Source organism: Anastrepha ludens, chromosome 3, assembly GCF_028408465.1.
Source record: "Anastrepha ludens isolate Willacy chromosome 3, idAnaLude1.1, whole genome shotgun sequence".
In the NCBI taxonomy this organism is placed as follows: domain Eukaryota; kingdom Metazoa; phylum Arthropoda; class Insecta; order Diptera; family Tephritidae; genus Anastrepha; species Anastrepha ludens.
The window spans coordinates 113,943,559-113,965,246 of NC_071499.1; positions in this window are offsets into that span (position 1 = coordinate 113,943,559).

A 21,688-nucleotide genomic window follows, 5' to 3' on the forward strand; every position below is an offset into this window, starting at 1 on the left:
TGGCTGGGTCATGTCGTCCGAATGGATACAAACGCTCCGGCTTTGAAAGTATTCGATGCGGTACCAGCTGGTGGTAGCAGAGGAAGAGGAAGGCCTCCTCTGCGTTGGAAAGATCAGGTGGAGAAGGACTTGGCTTTACTCGGTGTGTCCAACTGGCGCCGGTTTGCACGAGAAAGAAACGACTGGCGCGCTTTGTTAAACTCGGCCAAAATCCCGTAAGCGGTTATAGCGCCAATTAAGAAGAAGAAGTACTGGGCAGCGCGCCAAAAATTGTGCTAAATTTTCAAACTATCCAGTATTGCACATGGAGCAAGCTTTGTTTCCATTCCGAACTTATTATTATTTAAGATAAGCATATCACTCCTAGCTCTAATTGTGAACATGAGCATATTTTTTTAAATAAATTTGTACTTTCGACCAATCTAACTCCTTATATATAATATTTTGGTGGTATTACCAACTCGTCGTTTATATATATTCACTCTGACTTGGGGCGATTTTTTACAAGTACAATTTGTTTACGTCATCTATCCACATTTGGACTGCATACTTTATATTCACCAGCTCATATTATCGTTATCAAATCACTTTCTTAGTTTTTTAATACAAAATACGTTTTTTCTTATTACCATTTGTGTTAAAAAATTAGGAAGACGGTTTACTGAAAACAAAAGAAATAAAACAAATAATGTTCTGTACAATTGGCTATCTTGTATTCTTCATATAATACAATCAGCGTATATAAGAAGGCTATTATTTTTTCCTTCTATGTTTGAACCAGCTTCAGGACTCATAACAGAAGAAAAAATTGAAAAGCTGGATGTTTATTTTGACTCCAATCTCAACTTCACCGCCCACATAAACTTTAGTCTTTCTAAATCGTTCGCAATGTTAGCCTTTATTCGTCGAAATAGTTCTTCGTTTTCTGATCCCTTTACTCTCAAACTGTTGTACTCGTCGTTAGTTTGATCCAGGTTAGAATACGTGGTATTCGTTTGGAGCATTTTGGGCATTTTGCTTTGTGCTCCTTACAGGCTAGGCGTATTCTTTTGTCGATGTGTTTTGTCTTCGATATTTATACCGTCAATCATCTGCTCGATAACAATAATTTTAATGTTCCCTTACGCATTTTCTATTGTAATGCATTTGTTTTTTGTAGATGTTGCTAAAACTGAATGAAGTCTCATGTGAGAAGGACGCTAACTCAATTTAATGCTTACTCTTCTTCCTTAGTCTTTGATTTCTCTTACTCTATGTTTACTTTTAAGAAGTTACCTATTAGACTCTTGTCGTAAGGTCTTATTTCGTATCTAGCTATGTAACAGTCTGTAAGTGTTTGTTGATTAAATAAATAAATAAAAATATCTACTGAAATATGAAGGAATACCACACATATACCTACTCTATACTAGAACTCCTCTCGATGAGGCATAGAAAAATCAATTTCAGCCAAATCGCAGTTTAAGAATATCTTTGATTCAAAGAGAATTTCGCAGCTGCTCAAACATTAGCTCTGACCAACTAATTGCAAATATCTATGCATGTATATATTTATATGTATGTATGTATGAATTATATGTATGCATATAAGTATTCTCACATGTATGTAGATAGTACTTATGCGCCTTGTCATAGTCCTTTGGACTGCTATGCCCCATTACCTCACATTTTATTTGCAAAATAACAACAATAATGCACTGTTGATGTTGTTTTTCATTTTGTTGCTTTGATGTGTGTAACACATTTTTACGACCGCACTGCAAGACGAACACACGAGCACACGAACGCATAGCCACACAAGCAAGTGGACACGCACACACACAGGCCGACGTGCAGGTGACGTCTGTTTGTAATATTTGTGCGAGAATCAACCACCTTGCTTAATTGTGCCGCTACCCCCGCGCAGCCCAACATTATGAGCTGACGCAAAATGATACGAAAATGTTTCATCATAAACTTCAATAATCGTAAATATAGATTTCGGTTTTTACTACCTAAGGGGCAGGCGAAAGCGAACAAAATGACCAAATCGGCCGATGGACAGGCCGTTTGGTCATTCGCAGCGACAATTAGATGTACGCATACAACAACAATAACAACAAAAATAATAAAAATAATGAAGTAAGGGGATGTAACATAGAATCGAATGGTGGATGGGTTGATAGAAATTAATAGCAGCGGTTGATGTGTTGGCTGTTGATGATGCGACTTAACAACAAAAAGAACAACAACAAAGGCAACCGCAGCTAGCTAAACTAACAATTGGTGTCTAATACCTTTATAAGAAAATAGATATACAGGGTGGTGCAAGTGCAAGTGCGTCAAGCAGTGGTTGCACTTTCGGTCAGCAGTGGCTGTACTTTCGGTGAACAGTGACTGTTATTGTGACGTAGTTGAAAAATATTTATGAAGTAGTATTGAAGGCAGGGGCTTGTATAAAATATAGTTCGAACAACATGATACGCGATTGGATACCTCCGAACAATTACAGGGTGCTGCGTTTAGCATATGGGACTTTAGCTGTGAATTTGATTGACTTTGACAGTTGAGATTACAACCGTTATGTGTGAGCATTCAGTTTTTGGTTGCACATTTTCCTTGAACATCTTTTTGAAATATTAAAAGCCTGCGAAAATCGAATAATCAGCTGAAATAGTAGCATCAATGAACCGCCCCAAAGCAGGGATTTAGTTCGAATAGAATACTTTTTTATGCGGCAATGCTGCAGAGATATTTTACGGCAACCATACAGAAACGATTCAAAAGATGAAACATGAAAAAGCAGCAGATGAAATAAATGCGAAAAGCCACGAAAATGAAGTAAAAATTTTGGCTTCACGGAACGGGTTGCTGCAAAGCCAACAATTCAAGTTATTTAAGTGAAATTGTTTCTCATCGTCATCAAACATTCCTTGAATTCCAGTGTGGAATATAGGGTTACAACGAGGCCACAACGAAAGCCTTCCATTCGGGTCTGTTTTGCGCCAATCTCTTAACTTCATTCCAGCTAAGCTGCATGGCGCGGGTTTTTGACTCTAGCAGTCGCCTTCAAGTACTCACTGGTTGTGGTTGTTATAGCAGCGTAAACATTTACGGAAAATGCTGCTGAAGTGACTGTGATTGGTCGGTTATAAATCCGCGTTGTTCCTTAGAACCAACTGGAAACGAGGTATTCACTGGTTTTCCACGTCTGCTGCTTCCTTGTGTGTTCCAGTCAATGGTGGCGCTTGTTAAGTTACTATTTCCTCTGCGTAGGACATAACCCGTTTTGCTCTTGCGTATCTCTTATAGAACTGGCTTCTGCTAAGTTCTGGTCCAGTCAGTAAGTCAGCATTCTTGATAATATTTGGCAGGAATATTTTGAGAATTTTTCGATGGCATCTGCTTACAAAAACTTGTAATGAGCTTGTGTCAGCTTGTAGAGAGCTAAAGGCCGCCATTGCTTTCTTTAGTCGGGTTTTGATATCATCGCTAGAACCTCCAGGAACCGATATAATGAATTATTGTGAAGCTGTAAAGAAAGGTGACTTGAAAGACTGTAACAACTGGAGAGGCATTTGCATTCTCTCTTGCAAAACCGGCTAAAAATCCAGCTTGAAGCATCAACTAGTTTCTGCGGAGCTGAATTTCGTAGTTGTATTTCCTGTGCAGACCCATCAACACTCTCTGTATTTTCATAGAAATATGCACTGAGTATAACTCTAAACTTCACCTGGTGTCCTTCGATTTTGAAAAAGCGTTCGATAGCGCAAATGGGGAGTGTATCGGAGCTGCTCTACGGAGCAGAGGAGTACCAGTAAAGTTTTTTGCACTTGTCAAGGAAAGCCACGTCGACGCTTGTTGTCACTACCTCCCTAAAGGAAAATTACCGAAATCCTTTCACGCGCAGACTGGCGTTCTGCGGGTTGCATTCAGTCTCAAATCCTTTTTCTGCTGGTAATTGAAGGCATTCTTAAAGTAGATTGGCAGACACGTTGAAAGCAGAACTACCAAAGCCAAAGCTCTGTTAGAATTTTCAACTTCAACCTTTAAATCTGTCCTGCTATATGGCTGTACAATGAGGGAGATCACCGCAATGAACACAAGGCGTCTGCAAACGTTCGTTAGTCGCCTCCTGCGCCGCATAATGCGAACTTTCTGTCCTCGAAATATAAAGGTTGTCAAAAAAGTCTTGCGGTATTTCCGCAAGCTTGTCTTTGCAAGCGCGTAGTTCTAGTTGTGTTCGTCGCATCGGTTCACGCTAGAGCTTTTTGGAAAGCTCTTTTCACGTGCTAACACGTGTTTGATTAATTGTTGTTTGCTTTTAGTCGTTCGTGAGTTATAGCGTCGCAAACATGGAGCAAAATAAAGATAAAATACGGCATATTTTACAGTACTACTACGATAAAGGCAAAAATGCATCTCATGCTGCCAATAAAATTTGTGCAGTTTATGGACCCGATACAGTTTCCATTTCCACCGCACAACGATGGTTTAAACGTTTTCGTTCTGGTGCAGAGGTGATCGAAGATGCGCCACGGTCCGGAAGGCCTGTCGTCGAAAATTGCGATAAAATCGCTGAATTGATCGAAAGAGACCGGCATAGTAGCAGCCGTAGCATCGGCCAAGAGCTGGGCATGAGTCATCAAACCGTTATAAACCATTTGAAAAAGCTTGGATTCAAAAAGAAGCTCGATGTATGGGTGCCACATGACTAGACGCAAAAAAACCTTTTTGCCCGTATGGATGCATACGAATCGCTTCTGAATCGCAACGAAATCGACCCGTTTTTGAAGCGGATGGTGACTGGCGATGAAAAGTGGGTCACTTACGACAACGTGAAGCGCAAAGGGTCGTGGTCGAAAAGCGGTGAAGCTGCCCAGACGGTGGCCAAGCCTGGATTGACGGCCAGGAAGGTTCTTCTGTGTGCTTGGTGGGATTGGCAGGGAATCATCCACTATGAGCTGCTCCCCTATGGCCAAACGCTCAATTCGGACCTGTACTGCCAACAACTGGACCGCTTGAATGCAGCACTCATGCAGAAGAGGCCATCTTTGATCAACAGAGGCCGAATTGTCTTCCATCAGGACAACGCCAGGCCACACACATCTTTGGTTCTTTTGCATCCACCGTATAGTCCGGATCTCGCACCAAGTGATTACCACCTATTTCTGTCCATGGCGAACGAGCTTGGTAGTCGGAAGTTGTCCACAAGAGAGTCCTGTGATAATTGGCTCTCCGAGTTTTTTGACAATAGGGAAGCGAGCTTCTATAAGAGGGGCATTATGAAGTAGGCATCTTGTTGGGAACTCGTCATCGAACAAAACGGCGCATATTTGACTTAAATCGCATTATTATAACCAATTTTATGAACAATTGAAAATTCAATAAAAATACCGCAAGACTTTTTTGACAACCTTATATTTCGTACACCGAATGACTAGTGAAACCTAATCAATCCGATGTGGAGACTCAAATCCGCAGAAGGAAAAGGCAATGGATCGGCCGCACCCTGAGGAAGATTAACGACAACATCGCCAAACAAGTGCTGCTATAGGACAGACAGATAAGAGAAAGTGATGGCAGACAACGAACCTCCTGGCACCCTTCAATGGACACGGAAATGAGGTCTTTGAATAAGATTTGGAATGAACTTAGAGACCTTGCACAATATCGTGTTCGAGGGCGATGAGCAAGCGAGACGACCTATGCTCCAACTAGGAGTTAGAGAATTCCGCCACTTTGCTCGCTGCGATTCCACTCCATCAATCTTTTCTTCTGAGCTGCACTGACAGAAAACAAAGTAAAGCAATCAATCCAGTGCTTATTAAGACAAATATAGTCCAAGTACTTATAAATTTCATATTCAAAAAGAGACCAGCATTTGAAGCACCCTTTATACTCCCACAACTGCCTACCATGCGGCCTTTCTCTTTTGCAAACTTCAAAGCTTTCTCTCAGTTGGGAGATTGGATGTGTCACTGCAGCAATGGACATTCCTTGATGACAGCAGTAGTGATTACATACCTACTTATTTTACTCCGTTGTGCTGTATTGTGTTACTCAAGCAGCTACTGTCTGCCTTAAGATGCTACCATTGTTGCTGTCTCCGTTGTGGTGGATATTCCTTTACATTAATGTCTCCTTGGTCAGTCAGTTATTACATTCAATTTGGTTTTGCTAGCGTTGACTTCCTAATCCCCTTCCGTTGCTCTAATGCACATTTTTTGGATGGAGACTCTTAAATTCCTTACCAAAACGTATTGAGTAGTAATTGCTTTGTACGTCAATATTCAGTGTGAATTGATGCTGTCCAGCTGACGTTGTGTTGAATTTTATACAGAGCATAAATTCTGCTTAACTCGGAAATTTTATTTCTATGATAACTGATAAAATGGATATTTTATATCAGAGAAGGTGAAAATTATCCATTTTTGAACACGAAATTGTGAAATCGTGTATACAAATAGTGCTTAAAGTAATTCCAGCATCCAGAACGGCATCTATAAAGCGCTAATTCTATTCATCCATGTCTGGGTCTATCATATTTGTAGCCAGCTTTCATGCAATAGGCTCGACTTAGTGTCTCTCTATCTGTAAGGCTTCGCTTTGTTGCGCTATGTCGAGGTCAATCTTTTTTCCGTAGGACGTCCACGATGTATCTCTTTACCGCGTTCCAGTTGTCCTCGCATTCGAGCAAAATGCTGATTATGATTGATTATGCTGATTATGTTGTTCGGCGTGATGCCACCAATCTACTTCCTTCAAAACTAAAAAACGTGTGTTCAGTGTCAACGCTCAGCATGGTTTGGCATCTCTGTTCGCGACGTGTTTCTTCTTGGGGTCCTACGCATTCATTCGTTCCCGGTCATAAGGTCGTCTCAAAGAATGCAGCGCCAGAAACAGGTAGTTCTGGAGAATCATTATCAGGTATGCAGTTATTCGAATCCTTTCCTTGTGGTGCCTTTATAATGTCTATCCGTCGTAAGCTGCTAAAGGTGTTCAGTCAATGGTGCACTAGCGAGAAATATGCCTAACATAGGTGGTCCGCAAGGAGAGAGGATACGACTCATATCGACTGTGGCGGACTCTATCGTATTGTATGCGGCGCCGATATGGGGTGAGGTTAAACATAGCCATATGCGCGAGGTAGTTCGAACCCACAGACGTGGCGCACTACGTACTGCATGCGCTTATAGAACGGTATCAGTCTCTATGGAGTAAAAGGAGTGAAACCGACGATAGCAGTAAAACCCGGTAGAAAGTACCTGATCGATGGTCGAATAACAAAGAAGATGGGATGAGGCAACCAAAGGCCGGTGGACTTACAAACTCATACCGAACCTTGGAGGGTGGATGAATAGGAAGCATGGCGATATTGACTACTACCTAACTCAGATACTCACCGGACACGGCTTCTTCCTTGAATATTTACACCGTTTCCAGCTGGCCGACAGCTCTTTTTGCCCGAGTTGCTCGAATACAGTGGAGAGCGCAGAACATACGGCCTTTCACTGCAGACGTTTCAGTGAAGAACGAGCAATACTGGCGAAGGCATTCGAACACCCGCCATCCCACGCAAGATTCGTCCAGGATATGAGCTCGACCATCACTAAATGAGACGCCGCAAAAACGTTCGTGACGAGGCTCAACCGCATTGACTGGGAAAGGAAAGCCCAGAAACGACAGCAACAGTTGCTACTGCAGCAACAACAGCGGCAGCAGCAGCAAACGCAGAAAGATAGACTAAGTATTCAATACTATTAACATATTCAATTAATTAGGTAGCAAGACCAGCTAGATTATTTTTTATGCAATGTGCAAAATCCGGCCAAGGCATAACTCCACAGTTCTTAGGAGAAGAGGAAGGTGGACAGTGGAGCTGAACTGTTTTAGACAAAACGACGACAGACAGACACAGACGATTGAGCCAAACACTCACAACAGTACCGAACTGAAGACAAGACAATAGTTTGTTTGTTTGTTAGTTTGATGTTTAACTCCCCCCACAACCGCTTTCGAGGCCAGTGGGAGAAGTGAATACTATCGATGGCGTAAAATCTTCATACGCCCACAGGAGTGGAACCTGGACGCAGGAACCTGTTGTGTCAATAGACATAAACGCGGTCCCACCTTGAAGAAATTCTAACGCGGTTCCAGGGTGGAAATCAGCCGAGGAGGAGGAATGTTATAGTGTTAGTGGGAGCATGACCCACATACCATTGGTGTGACGGCACCTTTGATGATGTTGCAGACATTTTGATTTACACCTCCTGACTAAAAAAAAAAAAAACAAAGGCGTTCCGTACGTGAAGGGTTGCCAAGGTGTGCATTATGCGCTGCTTATCACCTCCTCTATTGCGCTAAGAGTTAATTTTCCGCACCGGAAGCCGTATTGCCTTGCTGACAATTCTTAGTCTTATCAGAATGAAAGAGTTTCTCAAGCAATTTCTCGGCGCTGTTCAGCATGCATGTATTTTACATTCTAAATCTCTAGCATCATGTCTGGTCGGCTTTCAGCCCCAAGTGTAGGAGCTTCAGCTGGGATGCCGTCTAGGCCTATAGCTTTGTTCGTTTTTAGGCTTCTTGCCTCGGTTTTGAGCTCTTCCTCAGTAAAGAGTGGGAGCGTTTCAGTACCTTGGAGGTCTCGGTTCCCACACAGCTTAGGGTGTTTTGGAAATAGTCTATCTACTATTTTGCTGATAGCATCACTGTCTACATGTGAGGCTGTGGAGTTGGTATTTAGCTTCCTCGCTAGCACCCAAGAGTTGATATTTAGATCCCTTCAAAGTTCCTGCCCTTCCGCCTTCTTGCTAGCCATAATTGCTTGTTTCAGAGCCTTTCGGAACTCCCTGAAATCATCAGCCTCCAGCTCTGCTTCCTTGTTTCGCCTGACTCTGGTGGACCTTCTCTATTATGGAAGCAGGTTTGTTTGAGTGCTGCGATTTATGTTGTCCACAGATTTCGTCTGTTTGAGCGTACCCCGTACGGGTCGCCGATGCGTCGCAGCTTTATGCAATGTACTGCATCATGGCACTTGTACGGCGTGGAATCAGTATAAAAGTGAGCTAGGAATGCTTCAGTGTACATATTGAACATGTTCCATTTGCGAGTGCCCTATGTTTTTGGTGTTGGGGCAGTGTTAGTTTTCACAGTGAACCGGAAAGTGATATATGCTTCCAGAACTTCCCACCTCTTGATTGCCTCAGCCAAGTCATCAGTCACTAGGGTGACTAAAAGGTATATTGAAAGTAGTGGCGTTTTTTGTGTGTGCCACTGCAAGCCCGAATTTGGCAGCCATGTCTGGTATGTACCTTCCCTGTATGTAAATGTTCTATCGACGATGAAGGGGATATCTATTTCACGAACCTTATCCTCAATAAGGTCCGGCTTCGTTCTAAACTGTTCAATACAGTCGCTGGGGTTAAGATAGCAGCTCAGCATTGCGAAGATAATAGATAATGACTAATAGGTAATAACTGACAGATACATAATCGGTAACAGGTAATAGATAACAGATAAAATATATAATAAGTATAAGGCAATAGTTTTCCTATTCAAAAAATTTTAATGGATGTGAAATATCAGATTACACCGAAATACCTTTACTAAAGCATTTGCCACTAAGTTTTTAGGTCCATTTAATATTTGATATTTTTGTTTGCTGTACCTAATTAGATTTGATGCGGTACTACAGCCTTGAAGAATATTTATATTTGCTACCGAAAATGCTCATACTGTTTATTCAAAGCAAAAAACTTCCCAATAGTCAAAGAGATTTGAAGAAAATGTACTACTTGAATAAAGGAACTCATTTGTGTTTTCGACTCTGCTAATGTTCTCTTTTTTTTTACAATGGGTCATTACACTCTGTTTCCCTCTCCTCCTCTATCTCTGTCGCTTGCTCCCTTTCTCTCTCTATTTCTCTGAAATAGATAACCCCAGATGACCTCTGCACCTCCGCGTGTGGTCACGTAGCATTCAATGAATATACATTACGCCGCTAATATATCAATATTGACAGCTAAATGTCCTTTTGCTATTACACCAGCAATAACAACAACAACAATAATGACAACAACGAAAAACAACAGCAATAGATAGAATGAAGAAGTATTGATTGGCAGTCGTAAATCAAGTAAATGATGAAAAATTGCACGCATAGCCTAACAGCAGGCGCACAAGCACGGAGATGACAGAAAATTGGGCTTGAATTGAATTGACGATGAACCTGGCGGCTTGATAAGGATAATTTGAAAATAGCATGCGAGGGATGTGAAGATTAGTAAAGTAGTCGTTAATATGTATAGACTGCCATGTGGAAAATGCTATATGATTCATTTTTTGTTCATAGCATCGGCAGGGTTGGCTGCTGTTGTGTGTGCTTTTAATGCATATTTTTGTTGCAGCTTCTGGTCTATCAGAGTCTTGGTTAGTAGCGAATTTTCGTATTGAAAAATGAAAGCCAAAGTACCACTGACAGGTAAATAATTATGGCCACTTATTGGTCGTCTACCTACTGTACATCTCATTGGGTATAACCAAGAATAAAAATATAAAAGGTGAAGAAATATGTGCTAGGTGGGTTAGTATATACGATATTGGTTGCCTTTGGAAAACAATGATAATGAGGCTTCGAAAAATCATTGATATAATATAAATATATAAGTAATGCACTGTTCTGCGAAAATTCAGTAAGACAACATCAACAAAAGTGCCTGTAAACTGAAGGAAAGAACTGAGTTGAGAATATTTAGCCCTCAGTTTTCCCCATTAACTCATTATAAATCAGATATTTTTAGTCTTTTTGAAAGTGCGTTTTCCTATAAAGGCAGAAAAACTATTATATACGACTGTAAAAAGAAACTTTAAATAGGTTTTATTTCAATTCAAATGACGGCTGACGTAAAATATTCAAAAAAATTTTCGAATGGTCATCCTGCTGGCGATGAAAATGACAATCACCGACAGTGGTAATTCCATTCTCAAAACGAACGCCATCTGCTTTTTACATTAGTTGTTTAAATTCAGAAAATATGTTCAAGTGAAAGTTTCTTCTAAGCAGATTGGGAAAAATGCAGCTTGAATGTGGTTAAACTCATGCCATCTCTACCCATGGTTCTAAAGTGGACAGTTCCGTATCGCATTAATATTCTTTGTAGTGCTACACATCCTCCCGTTCTGACTATCTAACTCTGCAAACATCTGCTAAGTCGAAATATTACGGACTCGAAGGATATGTGGAGTACTCAGAAACAACTTCGAAGATGGTCAAAATTCATACATCTTTTCGAATAGGATTCTTGCTGCTAACATCATCCATGGTAAATACCAGAATAGTAAGCGGTTGCAAGCCGATGTTGCTGTAAACGATCCAATAAGCTAGCATCTCACACGTCCAAGCTCCCAATCGAAAGAAAATAAGCACAAACGGCAATGAGGGAGCGAATGAATTAGTCAGAACCGAAGCCTTTCTGAGTTTGATGCGGTGACAAGGTGCTCACTACTCGAAATAATGGAGGGAACTATTTTTATAATTCACGATATCATCTGAACCCTAATTCAATGATGTGCGCAGCTATGAAATTGCGATACAGATTTGACAAAATTCCGACCGTCAAAGTATTTATGACCATCTAAGAAGATAAGTAAAGATAGTAAAATAAAGAGCTATTTGGTGAACATGCTTCTAAAACGGGCCTCGCAAGGAGAGAAAGGAAGTGATTATCTATAAGTACTAAACTGCTTCCTAAAGTAGACTCGCAAGAATATGTCCAAGTAGATACATCAACAAGTCTAAGAAGTTTGAATCGGGACAACGGGGGATATTTGTTTGATAATGACGTTTCACTATCTTCACGCTATTTGAATCTCCAGCCGGTGGTAAAGATCCTCCTGAATATAATGCCTAAATAAATGTATTTGACCTGCTCTGTAGTTAAAGGTGCTATAAGACTCTAGAGCTTCTAGCTGGATGAGGATGACGAGCACGAAAGTCCTGAATATAAAAGCTTTGATTATTAAATCACAGAGATCTCTCTCTCTCTCTCTCTTAGCTTTACAGTCTATGGTGGACAATAGCTTCATCAACAGAGATCAGAGAGAATCACAGAGATCGGCTTTGACTAAAACTTTGACACTTCTATGCGTCACTGAAAGACTTCATCATATTCATGAACTTATCTGGACATGGATGAGCAAGATGGAAGTCTCTTATTAAAACTGTAGGTAGGAAATTTCGATCAAAGACCCCTGGCAGGTACTTCGGAGTACGTTCAGAAATGTGGAAGATATCTTCAATACTTTCGGCAGCATAGCCGTAACCTGTACTGTAGTGGATCTAGGGATATATATAAGCTGTACTGTAGTGGATCTATGCATAAATGGGACAGCAGATGAGTGTGCGAGGAAATGTTGGGAGCTTCAGCAGAAATCGAATCTTAGCACACAAACTCTTTTAGCTTTCCTGTTATCACAAGTTGCGGAGTGGAATGGAGCAAAAGTTAACAGGAGGTGAATCAATATGGACGAAATTGAAAACCTTATTGGTGTTGCGAATGTAATAATTTTCATTAAAGTGCAGCGGATTAGATGAATTGGCAACATTATAAAGATGTCAAAGGAAAGCATTAAAAAAATTTTAACTTTACGTCCAACAGAAGGAAAAAAGTGGCCGACCAAGAGATCGCATGATGACGTTGAAGTAGTTTTAAATTGATGAACGTTTCTAATTGGAAAAATGAGAGAGAAGGAAGAAGGAAGGTTGTTTATAAAGCTATGGTTCACCACAGATTGTAAAGCTAAGAAGAAGAAGAAGAAGAAGAAGAAGAAGAAGAAGAAGAAGAAGAAGAAGAATCAATCTGGCCATCTGCAAAGTATCTCATTTAAGAGTAAGGCATTTACGGACTACTAATACTATTGGGGCACTAGGCTATTGCTCGGCTTTATTGATTTCTTAAGGAAATGTAGAGATAAGGAAGATGTCGTTCCTACGATAGCCGGCTCTATGGTACTTGAATGACCCGGATTTATGTATATACAGACAAGGACTGTCACTCTAGCAGCATTCCCTGTGCATGCAAGAGAAAAACTTATGCTGCCACAACAACAACAACAACAACATAATAAGGAGATAAAGAGTCTACTCACTACTTCCTTCGTTAATGCCACGAAATTTGAGGAACGAGCCTGAAGCTCTCTAGATAGCCACTTATTCGAAATTCCTGACCTGCAATGTTAAGCTATACAGTACTTTAGCTTAGATGGAAAATAGACTACAAGTTGAAACAGAAGCTGGGTTTACAACTACACTTTCAGAGTAGAATAGAATAAAATGAGGCTTGTGCTGCACTCTGAGAAACCTTTGAGGCTCTTCGTTTTCTTCGTTATTAGCACGATGACCATTTAAGCGATTTTCGTCGAGTTCAACCGAGCAAGTCCGTCGTTTCTTCCTCATCCACACCAACTGAAGCTAAGTGCTTCTTCACCTGATCTTTCTTTTTGGGTGTTTGTCCAAGTTTCGTCTTCTATTTGTGGTGAGCTTCTTGATGTGGTTCCAAAAATGGAGCGACCTGCAGTTTTAAGCCGACTCCGAACGGCAGTTGACTTTTTATGAGAAGCTTTTTCTTGGGAAAAAAATACTTAAGAGGTCTCCCATTGTTGATGTTTCTTGCGCGGAAATTTAAACGGGAGCATTCCCGAAATGTAGTCAAGCACGGAATTACGAATGATAGTCAACCCATTCGGCTACGGCGGACGCCAACAGATACCTTATCAAATACTTTTAGAGCTGCAGCTTTTTTTTCCATTTGGAGGAGATAACCTAACCGGAAGATCCGCTGGATCTTTATTCGCTGTACTGTTCTTTTTCACCTTCCTTCGTATTTTGGCATTTCTTTCAAGAAGGAAATGTAGTGGTGTTTCTGAAGATGAGGCACAAAATCGACAGGAGTCGTTGGAGCCTATATACCGAGCCTATGCAGATGGCTGTGCAGTCGGCAATGATCAGTGGCAATGCCACTAAGCATTCTCAGTTTGTCCTTGAATAGGTTTGTGGGATGGCTAAATCTCTTTTATTCTAGGTAGTAAGCATTCTTAAATTTTCTAGTAGCCGTGGTAGTAATAAAATTCTGAAGTCAAAATGGAAGTCCTGATGAATCAATTATTCCCGAAGTGTCAATGAGAACGCGAATATCAACTCGCAGTCATTTGGATGAAATGCAAAATGTGAAATAAGAGACATATTTGAAAAATGTGTTTGCATGATTTGTTAATCCAGCAAATGTACGTCCTACATCCCCATATATGATAACTTGTACGTACGAGTGCAGTAAAAACACAAGCACAAAAATAGCAACGCCACAAAAAGTGCGCTGCTGTCAAATGTAAGACGCCTTTATTGGAATTTATTGGTTGTCAACGTTCGAAGCCAGGCATACTTGGCGACCTGTCGAGTTGACATTTGGCCGTCATCGTCGACAGTGAGGTGACTGCCGTACATTGTAAATGTCAAATAATATTCAAGGTGATGCTTGTAGAGGGCGTACACAAACAAATGCAAGCGTGCGGGGCGTGCAGAAGTATTTCAAGGATGTCATGTGTGTTACATATATGTGTGTGTGTGTGCGTACTTTTGTGCATATGTATCATTGCCAAAACTGTCAACCACCCTACCGCGGCTAATGTGTATCAATATCTCAACCGAAACAACGCCCCACCAGCTGGCTGCTAATAAAGCGGCAGCTATAAGCCAAGCCCAAGCTCACTGCGAAGCATCGTGAATTTCTTTTCTTTTTTTTTGTTTTTTTTTTTGAACTCCTTCCCGGCTTCTTTTCTTCTGTTGTACGCCAGTGAGTGCCTGCACACCGGCTGACTATCATTAATATTTATTATTTTGCCACATATTCCCCCTCCCTGTGCATTGCATTGCGTCTACCACCGTGGGCGTTCGCTAATGTGTGCATAAAGATTTTTGAAAAAAATATTACTTGGATTTGCTGCTGTTCTAGATTGGCTTTTTCTTGTGCCTCACTTCGCATTTGCTTTGATATCCTAATAAACCGAGAATGGCAGACAGGTTTTTGATATTTTAATATTCTGTATGAATATGAATGAATATCTATCGCACACACATGCTCATATATGTATGTATGACCTGTAGGAAAAGTAACTGGTAGTTAACTGATGCGCTTGTAGTGAATTTGTACTCATAACTAGTTCGTGCTCGTTTTTTTTTTTTGTTTGTTTTTGAATGTAGTCAATTGTTGAATTTTGCAGATGAGATAACTAGTTACGAAGAGACCAGTTGACACCTAGTTCCGATGATGTTAGTTGAGGACGAGCTCGACTTACGTACGATTTTTGTCAGCTTGAAAGCAATGATAAATTTGATAAATTAAAAAAAAAAAAACTATACCTTCTGCTCAAATATGAACGAGACGTTATCAATAAAACGGTCCGCGGATGACATATGGCAAAAATAAATTTTTTGTTTTTTGGTAGGACTGTTATAAGCTTACATGGCAAATTTCAGCGTGATATGTCACATAGTTCGTTTTCTGTGCTACTCTAAACAAGTCAAGCTCGAGTGTGTTCTTCGAATTCTCTTTTATGACTTCAATTGTCTTAAAATGTTTTCCACGGAGCGGCAACTTGAGCTTGGGAAACAGGAAAAAGTCACATGGAGCCATATCAGGCGAATACGGTGCTTGCGGAACGATATTAACATTATTTTTGTTCAAATAATCGCGAACAAGACGTGATGTGTGAGCTGGTGCATTATCGTGATGCAAGAACCATGACTTGTTGTCCCACAATTCCTTCCTTTTAAGACGAATGTTCTCGCGCAAACGCTTTAAAACGTCTAAATAATACTCAGCGTTAACCGATTTTGCGATCTGTTCGATTTTCAAGCACAATTTCCTTTACTTTTCCGATGTTTTCGTGTTTTACTGATGTTGCTGGACGACGTTCATGAGGCAAGTTTTCAACCGATGTACGGCCCTCTTTGAACGATTTGTACCACTGGAAAACACGTGCACGCGATAGAGCAGAGTCCCCATAGGCTGTCTGCAACATTTTTAAGGCGTCTGAAGCCGAAATTTTGTTGGAATAACAAAATTTCAACCAATTCTTTGTTCAACTTGAATTTCCATCTTTAAATTCGAAAAACACACTCGAGCTTGGCTTGTTTACAGTAGCACAGAAAACAAACTATGTGACATATCACGCTGAAATTTGCCATGTAAGCTTATAACAGTCGTACCAAAAAACAAAAAATTTATTTTTGCCATATGTCATCCGCGGACCGTTTTATTGATAACGTCTCGTTCATATTTGAGCAGAAGGTATATATCTAAAGTTTAGAGCAGTGGGATTAGCTTGATCTTTGCTCGAAACTCGTGCATTGCTCAACCGCTCAAATTTTTGTTCGAAAATTTTGAGTTTTCCAGCAATTTGGACAGTTAAACAAAAATTCTCAATTTTATTTGTTAGCATTTTTGAAAATTTTCCAAGGTGTTTGCTCTGTGTAGAATCAACTTGTATAACTTAAACACTAATACCGACCAAAAAGTCAAAATAATTTAAAATATTGCTAAATTACTCGGAAAAGCTCGATAAACTCGCACTCAAGCTCGAAAAATGTATCAAATCAAATTTAACCACCTCATAAAAATATCTGCCGTTCGGAGTCGGCTTGAAACTGTAGGTTCCTCCATTTGTGGGACAACATCAAGACGCACGCCACAAATAGGAGGAGAAGCTCGGCCAAACACCTAACAGAAGTGTACGCGCCAATTATTAATTTTTTTTTTAAATCTATACATTTTTTTGTGAAAACTTCTCCGAACTCATCGCACTTTTTCGTTTTTCGGCCCCACTGTATAACGCCACGTTCGTATTTTTCGAGGTAGGCGATTATGTTCATTTATTTTTGCTTTAACGCTAGCAGCTCCGCAGAAGATCATCGTTACTTATAGCCAGAGTAGCAAAGTAATTCGCTTGTGCTCAAATAGTACTAGTTCGGAACCAGTAATTTTGTGCCACTTTTTCAGAGTTTCCCTACAGGGTGTGCACACATGCTTATACCTACATATGTGTGTTGTTGTTTTATTCTATTATATTAGTATCATTAGTTGTCATTCGATTCGGTATGAAATTTGTTACCATATATAAATATGTTCATATTTTTCTAATATTTTTAGCATTTATCGTCCTCAAATACATACCGACATCCATATATGAAATGAAGACACTGTGACATGCCGTATGCCACATGTCATTTCGATGCCAGCAGCAATCATCCATGCGTACACACACATATATATGTGTATACATACAGACGTATTTGTGACTTATAGGTTAAACGCACCCACTTCACCGAATTTTTTTCACCCAAACCCTCGTGCCTTGCTTTCGCTGCCTTGCCACACTTACGACGCCTTCATTGCATTTGCCTGGTTTGGCGTCGAATGTTTGATAGATTATGTCAAAATATGAAAAATTGTATCAACTGTCATTTGACAGAGTTGCATGTGATTGGGCGTACTCGTATGTGTTTGATAGATTCGCTTCCACTTCCTTGCATGTGCACAAATACATACATACGTACATATGAACATATAACATGACATTTGTAACGGCGAAAGCTCTAATGCGCTTAGAATGGCAAGCGTGGAGTAGTAAAGAGAAAAAAGTGAACGTGTTTGGAATTTTTAAAAGGTGTCATTAATCGTAGGATGAGCTCATCGATGTCAGTATAATTTATGAACTGGCGATATGTCAAGGCAAATAAGGAGGAGTGAGTGTATGCAGGGATACGGATGTATTAAAATTGCTGCATTTACTTACCAGTTCGTTCCAAATTGAGACAGATATTGATATCAAAATACTCTTATATAGAATGCTGAATATTCGTGACTGAAGACGATGGCCGGTTCCGCCATATGAATAAGGGCATCTAACTGTAGCAACTTGAGGAGTCGTTTGCCGAAAGGTTTTCATTACTACTTTTTTCTTTTAAAGAGAGCTCCGCAATCAGCTCATAACTTTTGCTGCACATTAAAAAGAAGATATCACGGACAAAGATGGTTACACCAATATACTAGAGGCGATTCAAGAGTGTATCCTATTAGCCTAGTATTCCAAGACCTTGGTAATGGTTTGCTTCATATTAGCCATAAGGGGTCTCGGTGGTCTAGAATTTTCAAAAAATCAGTTTGTAACCTTTGCGTGGATGTTTGTAACTGCAGCTGTCCAGCTCCCACTATCAAATATGATTGCTGTATACTCGTATACATACGAGCCATTTGCAAAAATTATAAATCTTAAGGGGTGGTATAAAATTTTGAAAAAAATCGATTCTTTTTTTTATTATTTCGAGAGTATAGGCTTTGAAGAATATACTGTCACATTTTTGGAAGGATATTCCAAGTATTTTCGATTCTACAGCCGTTTTAGAGTCCGGTAGAGTTAGATTCATTACGCGCCCACTCTCACAACTTTAATATCAATTATCTCAAAGCTATTTTTTCGGTCTGGTGCCGTCAAAACAAAAGAAAAACTATGTAACCAAATCGTCTGAAATTTTTATATGTTCTTCACAACACCAATGGCTATCGTCCGTACTAGAAGCACATCATTACTTCAATTGTTTCGTATTTATTTATTAAAAAACTAAAAGAAACCCGATTTTTGGAGTGTCAAATTCAAAACCGCGCCATTTTGTCAAATTTTTTTAATCTAGTACGGGACATAACTACAGTCATACTAATTAATAATCTTTTTATTGTAGTTTTGGTGTTTCAGATAATAGAACAGCCGTCCAGATCCAATTTTTCGGGAGGGTCGAATTCAGCGTAATTTTTAAAATTATAAGTATAAAAAAAACAATTTAATTAATTTAAATTAATTAAAAAAAATTTGTTTCCCTTTTTTGTATGCAAAAGGAGTTAAATAAAAAGCCTAAAAAATTTAAATATCATTTTTAATTTTTTTATTGTGAAAAACAAACCCTAAATTTTCGAGCTCTAGACCACCGGGACCCCTTAAGGACCTGAATCGTTAATGTATTCCTAGCTCAACATCGGTTCTTCACGGCACCCCACAACGTAAAGTCTAACGGCGTCCAGTCGCAGCTTCGAGGTGACGAATTGACAGCGCCGAAATGGCCGATAAAGCTTTAACCGAACTTTTTCTTCTTCTTAATTGACGCGATAGCGGCTTACATGATTCCTACATGATTTTTCCCGAATTTAACAAAGTGAGCCAGTCGTTTCCTTCTCGTGCTAACCGGCGCTAGTTGGAAACACCAAGTGAAGCCAAGTCCTTCGCCACCTGATCTTTCCAACATAGAAGAGACTTTGCTCTTCCTCGGCTACCACCAGCTGGTACCGTATCGAACACTTTCAGAGCCGGAGTATTTGTATCTATTCGGACGATATGATCCAGCCAACGTAGCCGCTGGATCTTTACTTGCTGTCGCCAACGTGTAAAGGTCCAAAAAATCTTCAGCGGATCTTTCTCTCAAACACTCCAAGCGACGCTTCATCGGATATTGCCATCGTCCACGCTTCTGCGCCATAGGTTAGGACGGGTATGATGAGAGCCTTGTAGGGTTTTAGTTTTGTTCGTCGAGAGAGGACTTTACTATTCCGTTGCTGGAGGATGGTTCCATATGTAGAAGTCCACGGAAGGGGGAAATGTTACTGATCGCCATTCACTTGGGAGTGGCCAGGACGATTTTTCTACATATGGTTCAAGCAGCTCACAACTTCCGGAATCAGCCCAAGAATCCTATGGGTAGCTTTCGGGAGAAGGCGAAGCATCCCAGGATAGTTAGTTGTGTGCTGGGTTTGGCACCCGTCACTTAAAAATCAATGCCCTCCCATACATTTAACATTTGAGAGATAAAGAAAGAGAGAGAGAGAGAGACTGTTCCAAAGACGAATACCAAAAGCAAAACATTGGTATTCAGAGATTGATGACTTAAATTTGGCATATAAGAAATAGCTCTTATTGACTTGTTGTGAGTTAGTCTATTCCTGAGACACTGAGGTTCATTTCATATCAATATGTATTTTGTGCAACAAATCTGCATGGGAGGTCATGTCATTGGTGCACTAACGAAGTACGCTGCTCGTATTTGCCTTCTTATTACCTTATACTAATAAAAAAATCACACTAATTCTACAATCGAAGCGCAAATGCTGGTCTCTGAGAATCCACACTTGACTTGCAGGACCTCTGCTAAAGCTCTCAGCCTGCTTGTAAACAAACAAATTGATAGAAATCGCTATGTCACTGAACTCGCCTAATAACAACAACTGACATATTCATTACACTCATACACACACGCACACATGCATATACACAATAGAACACCCTCGGCGCAGCTACTCCCATTTCTGAAGTTTGTTAACAATCACACTTGTTAACCTCATTGCGCTTCCCTCCTCCTCCTCTCTCCGCACAGCGCTTTGTTAGCGACGACTTTTGTTTTCGCACACGCGCAGGCACGCCAAGGGAAGGGAATATTGTGCAAGTATTTTACTATTGTTGTTTTGGCGGTTGAGTGTTGCGCGTGGACGCGTATCAAAAATCTAAAATCTTGATTTTTTCAAATTCCATTGTAATTTTGATTCCTTCTCTCGATTTGCCCCAATTTCGCTCCCTCCCTCCAACTCTTCAAATACAATTGTGGTGTTTTCATTTGTTGAATTGTATTTGAGATTGTGCCAGCTGTTATTGTTGGTATCATTGTTGTTGTTTTCGTTTGCTATTGATAGCAATTTTCTTTTTTATGTAATTTCAATTCATGGGAAACGATGCCCCAATGTAGGCTATTAACTGGGGATTTTTTTCTTATTTTGCGGAATATCACTGAGCTGGCTGCTACGGCTGTGTTTGTCGATTGAGGGCGCGCTGAGATTGAGGGGCCACCATTATTTGCGGTAAGCATTGGATTTTCTTGTGATTTGTGTTTGTACGTTAATTTAATTTTGATTGTTTGTGCGGATAAAAAGCTCTACTTATTTTGAAGAAGAAAAAAATCCGATTACGGAACCCTGTGTCAATGCTGAAATAAATTTAGATTTTTGCAATTATAGGTGGAGTAAAATTGGCTTTTAAGAGTTACCAATGCAATTATTTTGAGGCACCAGTATTTTTGGTAGGCAGATCACTGAGGGAATACTTTCCCTAGTACTTAAAATACATACATTTGGAATTTCGGATTCGCTCCAACTTGATAAAATCTCTTTGGGCTTGAAAAACATCGTCCCAGTACTTAGTTTTTAAGGCTGAAAATCAAGTACTTCCAGAATTCATAACCTTGCGCCATCTTTTAATCGTCGACAACCCCTCTGAATTGCGTATAAAACACTTTAACTTACTCCTTTCATCCATCTTCCCTACATCTCACAAAGAAAGACCTTGAAGTTTTTTTAGACAGCTGCTAATTTAACATTGCAATTCTTTCTCGCCGAAAACCTTGAACGAAATCCATTATCTTATCTCCACCGAACGAAATGAATCGCTTTACGTTTGAAAAATGTCGTGGAAGATTTGGCCCGATCTGGTCGCCCATCGGCGTCTTCAACGGATGAAAACGTCGACAAAGTCAACGAGCTAGAAAACCATCATTTAAGTTTGAGAGAGGTAGCACGCGACTTTAGCGTGTCTCACGAATCAATTTTCGGCATTTTATACC